This window comes from Macrobrachium rosenbergii, chromosome 52, assembly GCF_040412425.1.
Source record: "Macrobrachium rosenbergii isolate ZJJX-2024 chromosome 52, ASM4041242v1, whole genome shotgun sequence".
NCBI classification, from domain to species: domain Eukaryota; kingdom Metazoa; phylum Arthropoda; class Malacostraca; order Decapoda; family Palaemonidae; genus Macrobrachium; species Macrobrachium rosenbergii.
In genome coordinates this window covers 37,496,639-37,517,682 of record NC_089792.1, presented here as the reverse complement: position 1 = coordinate 37,517,682, position 21,044 = coordinate 37,496,639, and the positions used below count along the sequence as shown (strand labels likewise).

The 21,044-nt window shown below is 46.7% G+C and overlaps 1 protein-coding gene across 6 annotated transcripts in view; it reads left to right on the top strand.

Annotated features, from left to right (window-relative positions):
• Positions 1-21,044, top strand: part of LOC136833818 (uncharacterized) — a 72,408-nt gene that overhangs the window by 14,187 nt on the left and 37,177 nt on the right. The gene's annotated exons all lie outside the window — the stretch shown is intronic.

The following is a 21,044-nucleotide window of genomic DNA, read 5'->3' as shown; positions in this document are numbered from 1 at the left end:
CATACCCTAGGAAGTTCACCCCCTGCCAGCAGACGTATACCAACAGGTCAACTGCCTTCACGCCTCCCGGCTTGTCCACCACCCACGATGCCGTCCACCCCCCACTAACCAGACCCTACAGGGGGCCCTTCCGCATGCTTGAGAGGAACAACAAAGCCTTCTGCCTCGCCCTGCACAGGAAGGACGACTAGTGTCGATCGACCGCCTCAAGCCTGCCCTCCTGGAGGAAACAGCAGACGGCACCACGCCGCGCCCTCCTCGAGAGCTGTCGCCTCCACAGCCGGGCCACCTCAAAAGGAAGTCACTTGGCGGCCCCCGAAAGCAACCAGCCACTCCCACAGCCAGCCGCTCCCATTCACACCGCACCCCCCAGCTGACTTTGCGGAGCCGCGGCACTCTCCAACGTCCCAGCAGATACCTAGATTAATCGGACGTTACCCACGTCTTGGGGCGAGAGTATTTGTAAAGTCCCTGCTGAGGGAGTATTCTATGATGAACGACCCGTTTTCTTCAATACTGCTCCTATAGGAGCGGTTCAAGCAGGTTCAGCCATACTGAATCAACCACGCTTTTTTATTTAAATTTGTATCTGTTACTAACTTATTTTGTGTCTGTTTCTTTTGCACATGTTTTAGAATATTGTTAGATTGGCCATTGTCCACTTTCTTTTTACATGACTTGTATATATCCATTGTAATTATTGTCATAAGTAATTGACCTCAGGTCACCAAGTATTTATCCATGGTAATTATTGTCATAAGTAATTGACCTCAGGTCACCAAGATTCTATTGTATTCCTCTAGGTGACGTCAGTCCACCGCTATATAAACGGCCAAGTACGTCCTGAATAAGGTATATAGCAGTAACTTTCCTCCTGCTCATTATTTCTCACCTCTTAAAAAGGCTTTCCCTGTACGTTCGGAGATATTAGATTGGGACGCAATATCTTTGCTCCCCTACATTGATTGGGACGTAACAAGTTAGCTCCCCTTCTTGGGCTCCTGCCCTCCTTGTACAAGGGCATGACTACTTCCTTTTTACTTGTGCTGAGTGTTGTTTTCGCCTCCTGCGCTACGGAGAGCTGCGGGGTTAGGGGGAAGGTTGCAGCCGCCGTCAGTAATTTCGCTTCCAAGGTGCCCTTGGTGGCCTCCCCTCCTTCCTTCTCTCTCCTTGTAGGTTTTTTCCTTATCTCTCCTTCGTGAGAGATCTCTCTCCTTCACCCTTGTTGCTTGCTCCTCGGGCAAAGACTGCGAAGGGGGCGCCATGGGTGGTCAGGTGACCTCTTCTCAGGTGCCTGTCTCACTGCGAGATGAATCTCCCTCTACCAATCATCTTTGCTTTTTCTTTTAGGTTGACAGGAGCACCATAGGCACAGCAGTACTTGGCTGTATATCTCATTTGGTATATCTTTGCATGAAGGAGTCCTGACGTTCATAGTGTTGCTTCGGGATTGACCACAGCACCTGGTTGTATGTTGTGGCACTGCCTCTGGTGTATCTGTGGTCCGTCTGCTCCTACTGCTTCCTGTGTTATGCTCCTGTTGACTCGCTGACAGTCTTTGGGTGGCTCTTCCTGGTCTCCTACCTCAGCCACCCTGATCGTTCCTGTCGCTGCTGGTGACGTTCATGTGACGTTCCTGGCCATTGCTGTAGCTCCTGCCTTCCGAACCACTCCCATAGCTCCTGCATTGGCTGTCCTGATCATACCTGCTGCTTCTCCTGGTGGTGGTGTCCTGGGCCGCCTCCATTGTGATCCTGCCTAGCTGCCCTGGAGGTTACAATGTTTCGTGTCCGCCATCCTGTAGATGTTGGAGTGAAGATGAAGGAAGTCGCCCTGTGGAAGTAGCCGCCATCTTCTTCAACTTATCTTCGATTTCGTCTTCTGCTGCTGCTTCCCTTCCTCTCCTGAGGTTCAAGGGGGTCCCGGGAACCGGATAGACCTCCATCAGCTGAAGGAGAGGAGGGCTGCTTCTTTCCCCTTGATGCCCTTGGATGTCAAGGGACTGCCTACTTCTGAGGAGGCAACATGGGGTCTCTCGTTGGCTCTTCCCGACCTTTCGCATACCCCCTGTGTTTTGTGTTTCGGGAGAAGCGGGCACACAGGCCTCAGTTTGCACTCCTGTCCCCAGTCCTAGAGGTTCCACCTCCAAGACGGGTGCTGCTTCGGGCGCTTGCTCGCGAGCCGCTCTGAGTGCTCGAGATTCTGTTGAATATCAAGTATCCCGATCTGATCTGGAGAGTACTCTCCCCGACCCAGTTCAGGAGCAGTGTGAGAGAAAGGGCCGAGTCACCCAGGTGTCTTAGCTCTTCCTGTCAGCACTACAAATGCTCCCTGAGTGCTTACCAGTGCTCGGTTGGGTTCCCAGCCTGGTACCTCGGTCCTTTGGTTCGAACACCAGGAGGAGCAGGGAAGAGAATCCCTTCGAGAGGCCTGCGGGACTTCTAAGGGACTGACTCTTCTGGGAGACAAGTGTCTCTTGCCGGCTCTTCCCATCCTCGGGCAGGAACTGATTCGCATTCTCCTCTGGGGCCTTGCATTTCTGGGGCTGCGAGAGCATGGCCTCAAGAGGCTGCACCCCCATTGCCAGTCTTAGAAGTCTGTACCTAAGACTGGTTCTTTGCCTGGCTCTTTTCGATTTCTTAGGAAACTGAAAGAAGCCGCTCCCGATTTTTGGGAGTCTCGTAGGTCTCGAATTCTATGAATCACAAGCACTATCCTGGTGAGAGGCACAGGACAAGAGAAAGCGAGAAACGCCCAGGTGTCTGGGTGCCAATACGCCCTGGTGTCTTGATACTGCCCGCCAGCTGCTTCGGTTGCTTGGCTGGGTTTCATCTTCATGTCTTGAACCTTAGGGTTCAAGCATGCAGGATAGTAGACACAGAATTCCCCTTTAAACCTTCTTCTCAAGGGGCCTCGGAGTTTGGGAAATTAGCACTAGTTCACTGCAGACGAGTTCCGCCCTGTCCAGTTCCGATTGCTTTCATGCAACCGCTCGGTGCTCGGCTTGCTTGCCTCGCCCAGTCCCTGGTCGTGTTCGCGAGACTGGCTCGGCTCGGCTCATCCAGCTTGCCTCCCAGGCCACCGCTTACCACTGGATCGTGTTCACGTGGTCGACTCGGTCCAGCCCTGCTCAGTTTTTCCGAATCGGGTTCTCGGCAGTGTTCGAGTGAACACTCTGCTCTTCCCAGGAAAGCGCTTTGCCACGGCACAAGTACTCTTCTTCTTTCATGTGGCAATAATCTCCTTCGGTTGATTATTGCTCACGGTCTGCCTCTCCTGCTGGTCTTACTGGCAGGACAGGTAGGAGTACTCTTTCTCTTCACCTGTTCTCTTTACCTCTCGGTTGTTCTGAGAGGCGCGAGACTGAGAGAGAGAGCTCTGACAAATTTGTCTTTCTTCAGAGTTAGGCTGTCTGGCATGCTTTCATTGTCGGTTCTTGACCAGGTGAATACTTCCCCCGATTGTCTCGTAGTACAACCAGGTAGCCTAGGAGGGTTTCTTGGGACCTGTCAAGGTCTCCCTCCAAGGAGAGAGGTACAGGAGCTTCATGCTTCGGAAGTAGCGAGGGTCTTCCTCTTCAAGTTGCAATCGCCCTCGTTTCTTGGAGAACTTCGTGCCGATTTGTCAGCGCGAGGAACCCCGGGACAGGACTGTGGCTCTCCCAACAAATAATCTTCATTCGCACAACCCTTGCAGTTAACCAAGGGGCCGAGAGTTTCGGGGGCCCCGCCACAGTCCTTGCTTGCGAGAGTGTTCTTGACCAGGTGAATACTTTTCTTCGGACAGGGATTCATTCAGGTTGAGACACCAAGCTCCTCCCCTGCCTCGGCAGAGTACGCATTCTTCTTGCCTCGGAGGGTCTTGCCGATTGCAGGTTGTTCTGACTCTGCTTCACCCGGACTCGGACTGGGTACTCTCTCTGCTTCTCCTTGCTGTGAAGGGTATTCTATTCTGCATCAAGAGGCGGCAATCTTGGAGGACGCCTACTGTACTCGTTTCCTCCAGGCAGTCTCCTGATGGATTCAAGATCCTTCACTTTTAGGCTTTCTCTCCTCAGATACGATGATTCCTGGAAAGAACACTGCCTTCTGGAGACTGGTCCTGTCTGGGGATGGGTCTTCCTATACCAGACGGCAATGTGTGATCAGTTCTGGTGCTAAGAAGTAGGACTTTGTCCTAATTTGGATCTCCGGTTTAGTAAGTCCCGAGTTGGCGCGACCCTTAGGAACGAACCTTTACTTGGTTCTGCCTTTCTCTTTCAGAGATGTGCCAGATGCCGTGGTAATCATGGTTCGTACCAGGGCATTGCCCGGTCCTTTGGACAATGGCTGAGACCTTTGGGTCCTAGTCATCTCGGCTCGGGCTTAAGTTCAAGCCAGCCCCCCCTCAACTCCCAAGAAGTCCCAGGCTTCGGAAGAAGATCGCGGAACATATATCCCTCTTCCCTTCTGGGAAAGTGCACACAACTGTTTCTCTTTCCACCATCTTTTCCATAAGGGAGGAGGGTGGAAAGGAAGAGAGAATGAAGTATCGACTAGGCAGAAGTTCTCCTACTGCAGATGCCTGGCTGAAATGATACTTATTGAGTCTCTGGACCTGGCAGCAGCAATACCGAGAACTGGGAATGGATTTTTTCAGGAGAAGTACCTATTTCCGTTGGGTCTCGGCAATTCTTTTCATCAAACTTCCATCCCACTTTCTCTCCAGTGCTCCCGATTCAGGAAATGCCAGCCTAGCTAGAGCTAATCGTCTTGGTATCCTGTCATCTTGCAGAAGCTTCCCCATGGTGGGGAATGAAGGAGGTCTGCTTCCGTTCCTCCATCCTTCTTTCCTCTTCAAAGTATGAGGAAAGAGTTAGGCTAATGCTTGATTGAAGGAATCTTCGAATATGCTTGCATATTCTCCTCACATTGTGTGTCTACTTCGAATTCACCAATCGAGGAATAGGCGCACACCTATCTTGGGTGTGACCAAGATGATTAGTACCTTCTCATCAACATTCTGAACTCAAGGCAGCCTTTTGGCATTCCGAGAATTCAGGATGACTTTTGCGACACTAAGTGGTTTCGTTGAATAACGAAACCACATTAGTGGCATATGTCGACAAACAAGAGGGAATTGTTTTTTCCTCCTGTATCATCTGTCTACATTTGCAGGTACTCTAGTGCTCTATAGCACACTCAATAGCTCAATTAGCCAGATACATTCCTGGTGGGGATGTATTGGTAGGTAAGCTTGGCCTTGGGTTTGAGTGATCAGGATGGAACATACTCTTCACTCTTTTCCTCATGAAGATTCACGAAGAGACTGCTAGACTGAGAGATCCCTACCGTCTTTCTGTTGCCTCCCAGCACAACAAAGTTGGTAGTTTTCTTGCTCCTTCGTACCAGACCAAGGGGCCGCTACGGTGAGCATGCTGTTTTTTGGGGAAAATCGATATATACATTTTTTCCCTCCATATTTGTCTGTTTTGCTAAGGCTTCACAAGCATTGCTCACCCCGAGTTACAGAAAAATACTGGAAGACTTCGCCTTCCGACCTGATAGCTCTGCTTCTGAGGCATCGAGAAGAGTTCTGCTTGACCCAACTTCCTGTAGCAGCTACACAAGAAGCAGTTCTTCAGACAGTACATCCCTGTGTGTTCAAGACTGGGAGACTTCCAGCTTTCCTTGCAAGCATAGACTTTCTCGCTGAGCAGCAACGGATATAGCTGGATATCTCTTGAAGTCCTCTGCAACATTGTCCCAGGGACTGGATCCGTCTTCACTAGTTGGTGTCGTTGACGGAACTTCTTCTCGGGTCAGAGTTGCTCTTCAAGTCTGGACTTCCTCGTCTTCTCTGCTGAGGGTTGCTTCTCTCCCTTTCATTTGTGAAGAACTTAGGCCCTTGCGACCTAGTCTTCTATCTGAAGTAGCCTTTTTTTTCACATTCGAGATTTAGCTACTGATGAGAAGCTTCTTTGGTTTTGCTGTCCCAGGGAACTTTTCAGTGGGTGGCATGTGATTCTCATTTAGGGTTCCTGTCACGTGCTCTGCACGCACCCTTACAAGAGTTGTCGGACATAGATGTGCCCTCTTAGGACTATCTCTCATCTCGCTCCGGCCTTGGCATAGAAGGTGGAAGAACAGGTGAAGGGGATCAATACCTCGACTCCTTCTTGGATGTAGTAAGTGGACTCCAAATCCATCGGCATGTATTGTCGGGCTCGAGTCCTTCTTGTTCCCCTCTTCATTGGACTTTGTATCAGTGATCCAGGTCAATCGTTACCTTGTCCTGTTAGGGAGCTGTGGTATTTTCCGAAAAGGCTTGACATTCCTAACCTGGCTATCATTGAGTGACTCCTCCTCCTCCTCCTCCTCCTCCTCCTCCTCCTCCTCCTCCTCCTCCTCCTCCTCCTCCTCCTCCTCCTCCTCCTCCTCCTCCAGGATGAGAATAAGACTCAAACCGATACTTGCTGGATGTGGCGTCTGTTGCTGTAAGACTACACATCGAGCACCCATTCTATTTTTCTTCTAGAATCATAGAAGCAATTCCACTCCTTCCTCTAGCAAAGGGAGGAAGGAGAGACTGACAATAAGGGAAACCTTGGGTTTTCCTTACTGCCTCAAACTCCTAGATTCTTCCCAGCCTATTTCCTATGAGTTACATTTCCTCACTCATGCAAAAAGGTCCAGTATCTGACATATGATCTTGCAGTTCCTACACTCTGATCAATATGTCACAGGCATGGTACTCCTCGCTCTTTCAACCAGGAGGAGTAGCCCAGGTGTGCAGAACTCCAGTCAGTTCAAGAGACTCACTCAGATTCCTCCCTTCAACCAGTGAGTCTTCCTAATGTAAAGGACCGATGGTTTGTATGCCATGTCGGAATAAATCACAATTTTTGAAAGTAAATTATATTTTTCCTAACTATACAAACCTGAGGTCCTGTACATTACATTTTATGCCAGCCTCATGCCACCCCTCAATCTGAACCCCCCCCCTCCCCCGCAAATAGTTAACACTCTCCTCTAAAAATGCTTATAACTGCCTATCTTGAAAGTTCAAATACCAAATTTTTACTTAAAGTAACATCCTGCATCAAATATACCCTAAATTATTATCCTATTACTGTATCAATCTTTAAAATTATATTATTAATATAATTTCAAAGTCATCTTAAACATTAATACCCTTAAAAATATATACATAGTACTTCTAACACTTCCAGTCAAATCAGAAAGAGAGAGAGAGTTACCGCTACGACAGATTCAGCCACACTTGTACTGGGAGGGCAAAAGAGAGAGAGTTTATCTCTAATCTCTTGATTAATGTTAATCCAGTTCTCTTTAAGCAACTGACAACAACAAAATTTATGTTTGTTTGTCTTCCAAAGATGTACCTTTTCGCCTTTTAAAGCACCATTTATCTAGCTATGTATTTATTTCTGACATTCTACCCTTTGACGAGAGAGCGAGAAATTTTCAGTATATGTGTCCTTTGTAGTGGTTGGCAACACTGACCACCCAACCCTTGCTGTCAGGTTATTTGACATATTTGACAGGTTCACCCTCCCCCATGAGCTCCAGACTCAGGAAAAAGGGTTGGGGGTGAAATTTGTTTGTTTAAACTTTTTCATTTAATATAGAAATGCATAAATGCTGTAATTACATTATTATTATTATTACAGTGAACCTTGTAACTTTGTAGTGATCGTCCACTTTTCGCAATAGGTCATGTTCCATGAATGCTTAAAGCCCTCTAAAAACACTTAGAACTGCCCATTTTGATAGCTTAAACCAAGAAAAACCCTGTAAAAATGCTTATACCTGAGTATTTTAATAGTTATATCACAAAAAGTGCATTTATTCATGAAAATTATATGAAAATACATTAGTTAGTGAATATTCCTCAGTGAAAAATACCATGGAATGGGCGAATTATCCCGAATGATGGCTAGATATGTTCCACAGAAACCCGAACGCGTGAGTCCATGAACCATGAGAACGCGAAAATACGGGGTTTACTGTATATTATTATTATTATTATTATTATTATTATTATTATTATTATTTGAAAATCAGTACTTATTATTAGGTAAATTTATCATACAAAACAAATAAGCATACCAAAAAAATTCTCTCATCTCGGTAAGAGAAAGAGAGAGATAACTGAAGTAGGAAGGGAGAAAGAGAGAGAGAGAAACATTATGTATTATTTCATCTTATTACATATTTAATCTTACAGTATTATTATTATTATTATTATTATTATTATTATTATTATTATTATTATTATTATTATTGATTTTTAAAAATTTGTAAATCATTATTTTATCATAAACAATTTAGTTATAAAAATAGCATCAAAATACACTAATTAGTGAATATTTCTTGTTGAAAAAGTCCACAAGAGAGAGAGATTTTTCAGTATACAGTATCCATAACACTGACCACCCAACCCTTGCTGTCAGGTTACTTGACATATTTGATGGGTTCACCCTCCCGGTGAGCTCCAAGACTAAGGAAAAAAGATTGGGGTGAATTTTGTTTTGTTTAAATTTTTTCATTTACTTACTATAGAAGTAATGGATGTTGTAGTTACACTATATTATTATTATTATTATTATTATTATTATTATTATTATTATTATTATTATTATTATTATATCTTAGCAATATTGAAAATTAGTTTTGTTCATGAGAGTTTACCTGTCAGATATATATATAGCTGTATTCTTGAAGGAAGGACCGACAGAAATTCAAAATTTACGGCAATTAAAGTGAGGCCAGGTGGTTAGTACCCATTCCTGCCGCTGGGAGGCGGGTATCAGGAACCACTCCCATTTTCTATTCAGATTTTCTCTGTCGCCGGTATTGTCAACACCTGTTGTCAATACCTCCGTCGCTGATTTTGGATAAACTTCTCCACTTGAGTATTCTGATTTGTCTTTTGGTTTTTGACTTTGGATTTGTGGATAGGCATACGCTTTTTGTGGACTGTTTTGATTTTGGCTTTGGCTTTTCTTTGATTCCACGATGTCTGGTTCTAGTTCTGCTAGTTTCAGGGTGTGTGTTGTGAAGGAGTGTAAGGTGAGGCTACCGAAAGCTTCGTAGACCCTCACTCAGTATGCATGAGATGTAGAGGGCATGTCTGTTTGTTGGATGATCGCTGCAAGGAGTGTGAGTCTTTGCCTGATTCCGATTGGAAGGTATACTTTTCTTACGTGCGCGCAAGTTTTGAGCGTGATAGTATCAGGAGGTCTTCCTCCAGAGTGTGTCTGCTGGTGGGAGTCAGGGTAGCATAATAATTTGTCACCTGTTAACCCCTCTAATGCTTCACCTATCCCTGTAGTGTTGCCTTGAACTCAGATTGCATCTGCGTAAAGGTAATGCTTTTCATTGTGCAGATTTTGAACTCCATTCAGTGCTTTGGAGTCGAAGGTGTTGGCGATTGAAAGTGTTGTGAAGTGCAGTGATCCCCTAGTGTTGTGGAGGGGCGTCAGATCGGCCCTATAATGCCTCTAGGTCTAGACCTCTGCCGAACTCCCAGGACTCAGGAATGGGCATGTCGAAGCCGCAAGAGGGTTACGGGACCCCCCACCCGATCTGGCGTCCCTTCGGCAGGCCCTGTTGTCGTTTCCCAGGCTGGGAAGGATCGTGCCTCGCGCGGATTCCTCAAGGATTTAATTTCGTCCTCTGAGGCGCCCTCTCCACGCAAGAAGTCGTGTTCTCGGTTGGACTCTCGCCTTTCAAGAGAGAGCTTCCGAGAGAGGACGCTTCTCCTCCTCTTTCTCGTGCCCTCGTTTTCTTCTCCTGAGTGGTTCCACATTTTGCACGCCCATATAAGAGGACCAGGACTTCTTCCGAGGAGGACGTTTTTGAGTGTCCCAGTCGCCCCAAGAAGAGAGCTGTCGTCGTTCATGGTAGAAGGAAGAGGCGTCCCCTTCGCCCCCTCTTCTTCTCACAAGAGCAGCCCTTCTCCTGAGAGGGAGTCTTCTCCTTCTAAGCGTCTTCTCCAGGATATGCAGCGGCAGTTGGCTTCCCTACTTGCTGCAAAGGAGTCTGAACCTCGAGGCTCCGCAAGGACTTGAAGCTGCCCATTAAGAGGTCTAAGAGGTCTCCCTCTCCTGCTCTTCTTTCGTCTCTCTCTCCGGCGAAGTTCTCCTGGTCGCCTCATCGACTGGATCGATCGGGTTTCTTTGCCTCGTCTTGACACTCCCCAAAGCTGATATTTTGTTTCTTTTTCCGATCAGGACGCCTCTCTTGCAGCTCGACAAGACGCCACAGGGATACTGCAATCTCCTCGCATGACGCTCGTCTGGCTTCATCACTCCTCGTCAGGACGCTCTTCATGTTTTCGGCAAAGACGCTTCTCTCCCCTCTCTTCAGGGACACTCTTCAGGATGCTCGTCAGCATGTCGCAGCAGGATCGAGGCAGGACGCCGTCCTTGACGATCGGCAGGGACGCTTCTGTGCGGACTGTTCCCAGATTTTCTTCTGCTCTTTCACGCAAGAAGAGGTCTCTTTCCGAATCGGGCCTCAAGGTCTTAGTCTTCCTCAAGTTCCGAAGACTCTCCTGTCGCTCCCATTTGCGGTTTTCCAGGAGTCCTCTGAAGAGGAGTTTGTCTCATGAATCAGAGTCTGCAGAGCAGGTCCTTCGCAGTTAGCTTCATCGAAGGTGAGGAAATCTTCCGGCTTCCTTCAGATGAAGACTTCTTTATTTTACCAAGAAAGCCTTCAAGAAAGTCTTTGCGTGGATGGAGGATCGATGAAAACTCAAGGCAAGTCTTCCTTTGCCCTACCTCCGTCTAGATTGTGCGGGAAGGCTGGGATATGGTATAAGACTGGAGAAGAAATTGGCTCTAGAGTCCCTTCTTCTTCTCAAGGAGGACTTTGCAGTCTGGTCGACATTTTTCAAGGAGGGCTCTCCTTTCTTCAGCGAAGGTGACCTGGACGTTTTCTGAGACTGACCATCATCTCAAAGGGCTTTTTAGGACTATGGGGTCTTCAACTTTTGGATTGGTGCTTGGGTGCCTTGGACTTTGAGGACTCCAGTCCAGACAGATTATCTCTGGGGAGCTGTCCAGTGTTCTTTTTGTGCATGGACAAGGCCGTCAGAGATGGGTTTGATGAACTGGCTGCTATTTTTTATACGTCACTCTTAAAAGAAGAGGGCTTTATACTGCAATTTTTGCAGCAAAGTCAGTTTCTCCTGTTCAGAGGGCGGAATTGCTTTTGCCCTCTTTCTAGCCATCTCTTCCCCAGCCATTAGTCAAGGATCTAGCCTCCAGCCTTAAGGAGAAGGCTACTCAAGACCTTTATCGCAGTCTTCCAGGCGTCCTAATGTCATGGATCACGTCTTCTCGGGACAGTCCGCCAAGAGGCAGAAGCCCTTTCGTGGAAAGCTTCCTCCTCAAAATCCTTTCCTCGAGGAAGAGGCCTCTCCAGAGGTGGTGCCCCTTCTCACCCAAGGGGCAAGAAATTTTTTCGGACCTCCAGACACCAGTAGGAGCCAGGCTTCTTTTGTTTTCGGAAGCGTGGAGAGTAAGAGGGGCGGACTCCTGGTCCTCAATGTAATCGAAAGGTTACAGGATCCTGTTCCTCAAATTGCCCCCTGTCTCAACACCCAGGGATCTGTCGCCTCTTACCACCCAGAGAAACAACAGATTCTTTTCGATCTGCTGGAACACAATTGTTCAAAAGAGAGCCAGAGCGAGTCCTGGATTTGGATTCTCCAGGTTTTACAATCGTCTCTTCCTGGTTCCAAAACAGTCAGTGGGGTGGAGACCAGTCCTGATGTCAGCAGACTGAAGGAATTTTGTTGTCAAAGGAAAAGTTCAAAATGGAGACGCCTCAGTCCGTTTAAGTGCGTTAAGACCAGGCGATTGGATGGTCTTGCTGGATCTCCAGGACACGTATTTTCACGTCCCCATTCATCCTCGGTCAAGAAAGTATTTGAGGTTTGTCCTGGGGACGAGTGTACCAGTTCAGGGCTCTGTGTTTCGGACTGAGAACGGCTCCTATGGTTTTCACAGTTCTGATGAGGAACGTTGCCGGCAGCTTCACCTTGCGGGCATAAGGATCTCGCTCTATTTAGACGACTGGCTCATTCGAGCTTTTCGAAAGAAAGGTGTCTGGAGGACCTGCACTCAAATGTTGAAGCTGACGAAGTCCCTGGGACTTCTAGTGAACTTCGAGAAGTCTCATCTGATCCCTTCTCAGTCCATTGTTTATCTGGGGATTCAGATGGATTCAGTGGCTTTTTCGAGCCTTTCCATCCCAGGAACGTCAAGAGCACTGCTTATTAAAAAGTTTCGGCCTTCCTGGGGAAAGAAACATGCTCGGTGAATGGGAATGGATGAGTCTGCTGGGGACCATTTCATCACTGGAGAAGTTTGTTTCCCTGGGAGGTTGCATTCAGACCCTCCAGTTTTTCCTCGCGGACAACTGGAAGAACAAGGAGGATCTAGAGGAGACTCTCAAGATCTCTCTCTCTGCCAAGGACCATCTAAGGTGGTGGCTCGATCCCCTTAAAATTGGCAGAAGGGGTTTCTCTCTCTTCAGAACCCGACCCTAGTGTTTGTTTTCCGACGCCGTCCACGTCGGGATGGGGAGCAACACTAGGGGGGAGGAAGTGTCAGGCACCTGGAAGGGGAACAGGTGTCCTGGCACATCAATCTAAAAGAATTGAGAGCGATTCTCTTAGCTCTTCAGTTCTTCGAAAGTCAGGTTGTAGGATGGGTGGTTCAGATCAACTCGGACAACACCACAGCCCTGGCGTACCTCAAGAAGCAAGGAGGTACTCATTGTCGGTCCCTGTTCCTGGTTGCCAAAGAGATCCTGTTGTGGGCCCATTCTCGACAAATTACATTCTCATGCGATTCGTAGCAGGGGTCGAGAATGCCCGAGCAGGACCCTCTCCAGTCGGCAGCATCAACTTCTTCCGACAGAGTGGACCCTACATGCAGAGGTATGTCAGGAGCTTTGGAAGCTTTGGGGCGCCCTCTGGTGGACCTCTTTGCAATGTCAGGACGACAAGGCTCACCCTCTGTACTGCTCTCCCATGCTCGACCCAGGGGCAGTGGCAGTAGATGCCTCCTTTGGGACTGGAAGGGTCTGGACCTGTATGCCTTTCCCCATTCAAGATCCTGGGGAAGTCATCATGAAGTTTGTGGCCTCAGAAGGGTCGAGGATGACATTAATCGCCCCCTTTTGGCCTTCAGCGGAGTGGTTCACAGAGGTCATGACATTCCTAGTGGACTTCCCAAGAACGCTTCCCATGAGAATAGATCTTCTCAAACAACCCCACTTCGAGAGGTACCACAAAAACCTTCCCGCTCTGAGTCTGACTGCATTCAGACTATCGAAAAGTTGATCAGAGCGAGGGGTTTTTCAAGACCTGTGGCTAAAGGCGATCGCCAACGCCAGGAGAGCCTTTTCTAATGCAGTGTACCAATCAAAGTGGGTCATATTCAGGAAGTGGTGCAAGCTTAAGGGAATTTCCTCTACCACAACCTCTGTGTCCCAGATAGCTGACTTTCTGTTTTTATTTGAGGAAGGATTTAAAGCTGGCAGTACCTACCATCAAAGGTTACAGAAGCATGCTGTCAGCAGTTTTTAGGCATAGAGGCCTTGACCTAACGGACAACAAAGACCTTCACGATCTTCTGATTGATCGTTTGAAACTTCTAAGGTAGCTCACCCAAAGTTGCCTTTGGAATTTAGATGTTGTCCTAAAATTCCTAATGTCGAAACAATTTGAACCTCTACATTCTGCATCCTTTAAGAAGTATCCAGAAAAACTATTTTCCTAACTGCTCTGACGGTGACAGAAGAGAGTTAGTGAACTTCAGGCTATCAGCAAGATTATAGGCTTTAGAGGCCATGATGCGATATGTTCCTTGAGCCCTATGTTTCTTGCTAAAAATGAAAACCCGTCTTCCCTTGGCCCAGGGCCTTTGAGATTAAGGGTTTTGACGGAGATCATTGACAAGAACCAGAGAGAACCCTGTGCCCTGTCAGGCTCTGAAATTTTATTTACAGAGGACTCAGAATTGTCGAGGTCCATCTAACAATCTGTGGTGTTCGGTTAAGAGGCCGGATTTACCTCTCTCTAAGAATGCTCTGGCATTTGTTTTTAAGGAACACCATTATAGATGCCCATTCCAGTGTTCAAGACAAGGATTTGAGCCTTTTGAAAGTCAAGGCTCACGAGGTGGGAGCCATTATACCTCAGTGGCTTTCCAGAAAAACTTGTCTCTCAATGACATTCTGGTGCCAAATTTTTGGTGAAGCAATTCTGTGTTTGCTTCTTTTTTACCTGACTGAAGTAAAGACTTCCTACGAGAATTGCTGTCGCTAATTTTACGTTTCCGCAAATACGATCTTGGGAAGAAAGCGACACTCATCCTCTCCTATAGTTATTGGTTAGGTGTGTTTTTAAATTTTAGTTATGGTGTTTTTTATGGTTGTTGGGTCACCACTGGGGTGGTCGTATAAAGTCCTTAGTCTATGTTATAACTTCATGACGTAGCTTTTTGGTCAGGTGGTTGTTTGGTTTGTCGTTTGCCCTCACAGTAAGGTCATATGGTCTAGTCACATTGTGGTCTCGCCCCGTTGACAGATCATCTAGAATTCACCAGCTTTATAGGTCGCTACCTCGCTGGAGACTCTAGTAAAGCAGAAGCAGACTTGGGTGACAGTAATCAAAGTCAGCAATGCTAACAGGTAATGGGAATAGCGTCAATCGCCTACATATGTTTGTTTCCTAAAATTATTCTGTCTTTTCCCACCTCCAAAGGATTCAGCTATATATATATCTGACAGGTAAGTCTCATGAACAAAATGATATTTTTATAATAAAATAAAGTTTGTTCATACTTACCTGGCAGATATATATAGTCATAGTACCCACCTTCCTCCCCTCAGGAGACAGTAGCTCTAGAAAATCTGAATAGAAAATGGGAATGGTTCTCGATACCCGCCTCCCAGCAGGGAATGGGTACTAACCACCTGGCCCCACAGCGTGCCGTAAGTTTTGAATTTCTGTCGGTCCTTCGGAGAATACAGCTATATATATATCTGCCAGGTAAGTATGAACAAACTTTTATTTTATTATAAAAATATCATACTTATTTTTAGGTAAATCATTTATTTATTTATCATACAAAACAAATACTGTAAACATACCATAAAAATTCTCTCATCTCAGTAAGAGAGAGAGAGAGAGAGAACTGAAATAGGAAAGGAGAAAGAGAGAGATAAACATTACATTTTTAAACATCTGACTTAACTGGTAGTTATATATATATATAGCTTAAGTCCATGACGTCACGGCAGAATTTCAAAACTCGCGGCAATCGCCGATAGGTATGTCAGGTGGTCCACCTATGCGCCCTCTATCCAGGTATCTAGAACCACACCAGGTATTCCTCAGATCTTCCCTGCCGCCATTCCGGTGACATCGATGGAATTTCACTCTTTCAGCCCGTGTTTTTTCGCAAATTTTGGTGAAGTACACTTTTTGGCTTTCTTTTCGTTTTTTGAATTTGTCTTTCTTTTGATTTGTTCTTGGATTTTCTTGACTAGTTAGATTTGGATTTGACCCTTGGCTTTGTTTTTGATCTCTCTTTGATTTGCTACCATGTCTGACTCCTCGAGTGTGCGAATGTGTGTTAGGGGGTGTAAGACTCGGCTTGCTAAAGCCTCTTTAGATCCTCATTCAGTATGTATGAAATGTAGGGGCAAGAGGTGTGAGCTAGGTGATAGATGCGATGAGTGCTTGGGTCTTTCTGAAAGGGAGTGGATTGAGTATAACCGCTACGTAAGGAAACTTGAAAGGGACCGGCTCAGAAGAGCCAAGAGTACTTTTTCTTGCTCTTCCAAGGGTAGCCAGGATTTTGATAATTCGTTGTCCCAAACTAATGAACCTTCTGATCATTCCCCGTAGTGGTAGTTCCTGATCCCCCTACTGATTCAGGTAAAGACCATCTCTCAAGGATATGATGGCGGCCATTCAAGCCCTTGGCCAACGTGTTGAATCCCTCGCTCAAGACAGAGAAATTGTGGTCTAACATGAGAGATCTTGAAAGTGCAAGTGTTGGTGATAAAGTTAGTGCAAGTGCAGTGGAGGGTGCGGCCGCTCGGATCTGTCGTGCTCCTAGCCCTAGACCTCTTCCAAGCTCCCCAACCCTGGGAGAAGGAAAGTCGACAGGCGAAGGGAGGCGAGATTTTAGCTCCCAGCGGTCGTCCCCTCGAGTGTTCCTGTAGACGCTCCCCAGGGCGCTCACCCGCCATAGGAAAGGCGAGGTTAATATGTGCTCTTCGTCTTCTGATGACGCAGTTCCCAAACGGGGCTGGCGTCGGGCCTACGAATCTAGACCGCTCAAGAGGAAGCTCCCCTATGTTGAAGGACGCTGTTTGGAGTCTTCTCAAGCTCCGGGGTGTAGCCATTGGAGCAGTCTGGAACGCTTCCCTTTCAGTTCTGAAGGTAGCTCCCCCTCCAAGTGCAGGCGTAAATTGCCAGTCTCAACCAGGACGCCTGGCAAAGAAGAAGACGCCGGACGCTTTTCTTTCTTCTGTTCACGCTCCCCTCCTCCTTCGAATTGGGAATTGTCCCCAGAGCACTCTCCTCAACCTGTTCAATTAGTTGAGGGCTCGTTAGATCTTTGAAAGTTGCTTCTCCAGTCAGTCATCAGCAGAAGGAAGCTCCACAATGGTCTCTGCTGAAAGATATGCACCAGAAACTTTCTTTATGCAAGTTTGCGAAGCCTGCAGAAAAGACATATAAATTTTCCCTCCTTTGGCTGTTTGTCGCCCTGAGGAAACTTTTGCCCGATGTCGACATCATGCCAGTGCTCAAGTGACTTCAAGGGGCAGCAGAGACAGCGAACGTGGGAAGAATGTTTCTCCTACTCAAGGGGCCTCAATCAGTTCTCGTCAACCTGAGGAAGCTTTTGACAGATGAAACAGGCGGCCAGCTCTCAAGCGACCTTAAGGTTGGATGGGACAACGATCGTCGTCAAGTCCCGCCAGGACGCCCGAAGTTGTGCAAGAGGATGGATGCCAGGACGGGCGGACGCCAAGAATCTGACGCGAGGGACGATAGGGCGCCACAAAGTTGGATGCCAGGGCGCCAAGCGTCATGATACTGGATGCCAGGATATTCAAAAGAGTTGGGAGTCAGGATACCAAGCGTCAAGACCATTGTCTACAGGACGTTTTGGTCGAGGATTCTCTTGTTTTGGAAGCAGCAACTAGTAAACAGGATGCCGCTAAAGGTTTCAGTACAGCATTCGGAGGAAGAAAAAGGCAACGACGATCTTCCTCCCTCTCCAGATGTTCTCCTCGAGAAAGTTTCCGACAAAGAGGAACAAGAATCTCAACTTCCTTCCTCAGACTTGAAGAAGTTGATGAAAGTGTTTACGGAGCTTTTTCCGGACAACTTCATTCCGTGCCAGCCCCCTCGTTCTCCTCCCTCGGAATTTACCGGGAAAACTCCAAAGAAGACTATTTTCACTAAAATGATCATGTCTTGTTCCTCCAAGCAAGCCTTGAGAGTTATGGAAGAGTGGATGAACTCCAAAAAGGATCAAGGACGAACAGTGTTCTCTTTTCCTCCAGCTAGACCTAGCTTCGAGGTCTAGCATTTGGTATGAGACCGGAGAAGCTCCCGGCCTGGGAGTTCCTGCCTCTTCCCAGGGGACTTTCTTCTCTGGTCGACGCTTCTGCAACGACAGAATTGCTATGGGTAAATCAACAAGTGTCTTCTGGTCTCCTTCGGAAATGGATCACATCCTTAAGGAATTTTCAGAGCTTTGAAGTCTTCAATTTCCTGGATTGGACTCTGGGAGCTTTGGGGAAAAGACTGAGACCTTATTAGATTCAGATACCAAAGATCTTATTCATGTTATGTCCTGCATGGACAAGGCTCTCAGAGATGGAGCCAACGAACTGGCAGCTCTCTTCTCTGCAGGGAGTCTTGAAGAAAAGGGCACATCTTTGCTCTTTTTCTTGCCAATGGGGTTATGCCCATCCAAAAGGCAGAACTTCTTTATGCCCCCTCTCAGCATCTTTTCCTCAGGAATTAGTGAAGGAGGTATCCTCAGCTTTAACTCAAAAAACAACACAAGATCTAATCACCAAAACTGCAAAGAAAGTTCTACCTTCTAGCTTCACGCTCTCAGAAAATTATAGGAGAAGTTCCTGTAATTCAGCCCTTTCGAGGCAGAACCCTCAGTAGAAGGAATTCAAGATCTACGATCAAAAGATCTACGAGAAGAAGCAATAGACAAGGGAGAAGCAGAGTCTGAGAAGACTCTCCTTCAGACAGCGGTTGGAGCCAGACTAACACACTTCTGGCTGGAATGGGAGAGGAGAGGAGCGGATCCATGGTCCGTTCAGTTAATAAAGGAGGGTACAAGATCCCTTTCCTCAGGAAGCCACCTTTAGCTACAAGGCGGTAGACCTTTCGGCCAATTATTGAGAACGAAAATGAAAGCGGACGCTCTGCAACAGCAGTTTGTTCTGCTGCTGCAAAAACAGGCTATAGAAAAAGTTCTGGACCCGGAATCTCCAGGTTTTTACAATCGATTGTTCCTGGTTCCCAAAAGTTCGGGGGGATGGAGACCGGTGCTAGACGTGAGCGCTCTCAACGTGTTTGTTCAAAAGACAAGATTCACGATGGAAACAACCAAATCCGTTCTAGCAGCAGTCAGACAACACGACTGGATGGTGTCTATGGATCTTCAAGATGCGTATTTCCATATTCCCATTCACCCGAGCTCCAGGAAATACCTGAGGTTTGTGCACAGGGAGAAAGCTTTCCAACCTCGAGCCCTTGTTTCGCCTAAGTACTGCTCCTCAGATTTTCACGAGACTAATGAAAAATGTAGCTGGAAAGCTTCACACAAGAGGCATCAGAGTCTCCCTATATCTGGACGACTGGCTCCTCAGAGCTCCTTCCTACACTTCAGTTACCGGAGAATCTAGGACTCCTTATAAACAAAATGAAGTCTCAGCTGATCCCATCCCAAGAGATTCAGTACCTTGGGATGAGGATTCAGAGTCAAGCTTTTCGGTTTTTCCGTCAATATCAAGGACAGAACAAGCTTTAGAAAAACTTCAGAAATTCCTAAAAGAGACAAACTTGCTCGGTGAGGGAATGGATGAGTCTGCTGGGGACCCTTTCCTCTCTAGAGCAGTTTGTCTCATTAGGAAGACTGAACCTTCAAGTCCGTTACAGTTCCATCTGAATCGGAACTGGGACAGGGACAAGAATTAGAAACAAAGTGTATTCCCATTTCACAACAAATAAGACATTATCTACAATGGTGGAACGATCCCCTAAAACTTCAAGAGGGACTTTCCTTGCATCAGAGGAACCCAGACCTAGTGTTGTTCTCCGACGCGCCGGACTCAGGATGGGGAGCAACACTGGGAAAGATGGAAGTCTCGGGCTCTTGGACCAGAGATCAGATAGAGTGGCACATCAACCAGAAGGAACTAACTGCTATCCTTCTGGCTCTGATAGAATTCGAGTGCCTAGTGGAAAAAAAGTAGTTCAGGTCAACTCCGACAACACACACGGTGTTGGCCTACATCATCAGAATCAAGGAGGCACTCACTCCTACTCTCTATACTGAGACAACAAAAAACTCCTTCTTTGGGCAAAGGAGAAAGATGTTACTCTGGTTACCCGCTTTATTCAAGGGAAAAGAATGTGAGGGCAGACATGCTGAGCAGAAGGAATCAAATTCTGTCGACAGAGTGGATGCTTCACCAGGACGTCTGCAAGAGCCTGTGGCTGATTTGGGGCCGACCATGCATAGACCTCTTTGCCACAGCTCAAACGAAGAAGTTGGAAGCTTACTGTTCTCCCATTCCAGATCCCGAAGTGGTTCACATAGACGCTGCTTTCTGCTGGATTGGTCCAACTTAGATGTGTATGCGTTTCCCCATTCAAAGTTATTCACAAAGTTTTGCAAAAGTTTGTAGCTCACGAGGGGACCAGGATGACCCTAGTGGTTCCTTACTGGCCTACAAAGGAATGGTTCACAGAGGTACTGGAATGGATGGTGGACACCCCGAGAAGACTACCTGTCAGAATAGGTCTACTCAAACAACCCCACTTGGAAAGATATCACCAAAACCTCCAAGTTCTACAAATGACTGCCTTCAGACTATCAAAAACTTGCAAGAGCTAAAGGCTTTTCAGAAGGCGGCAGCTGACGCAATTGCAAGAGCAAGGAGGTCATCAACAATCAAGGTATATCAATCCAAGTGGGAAGTATTTAGAGGGATGGTGCAGGAAAAATTCTATTTCCTCTTCCAGTACCTCTGTAACTCAAATAGCAGACTTCCTTCTCTTCCTTAGAAGGGAACTTAACTTTTCTATTTCCACAATTAAGGGATATAGGAGTATGTTAACTGCTGTTTTTAGACACAGAAACTTAGACCTTTCCAACAATAAGGATCTCCAGGACCTTATCAGATCCTTCGAGACCATTAAAGAGAAAGGCCAGAATTCACCAGCTTGGAACTTAGATGTCGTTCTTAAATTTCTTATGGGAAATAGGTTGAACCCTTACATAAGGCATCATTTAAGGATCTTACCTAAAAACTCTGTTTCTGATCAGTTTGGCCACAGCTAAAAGAGTAAGTGAGGTCCATGCCTTCAGCAAGACCGTGGGGCTTTAGACAAGGCAAAGCGATTTGTTCTTTGCAACTTGGGTTCTTCGCAAAGAATGAGATTCCATCTCAACCCTGGCCCAAAACGTTTGAGATCCCGAACCTGTCGGATATCACAGGTACAGAAATAGAGAGACTCCTGTGCCCTGTAAGAGCTCTGAAGTCATACCTGGAAAGGACTAAGGAAATAAGAGGTAAGTCAGAAGCACTGTGGTGTTCAGTCAAAAACCCTCGTTACCCATGTCTAAGAATGCGTTATCTTACTTTATCAGGCTATTGATAAGAGAAGCCCATTCAGAATTTAATGAAACTGATCTACAGATTCTTAAAGTTAAGGCACGAGGTTAGAGCAGTAGCAACCTCGGTGGCTTTTAA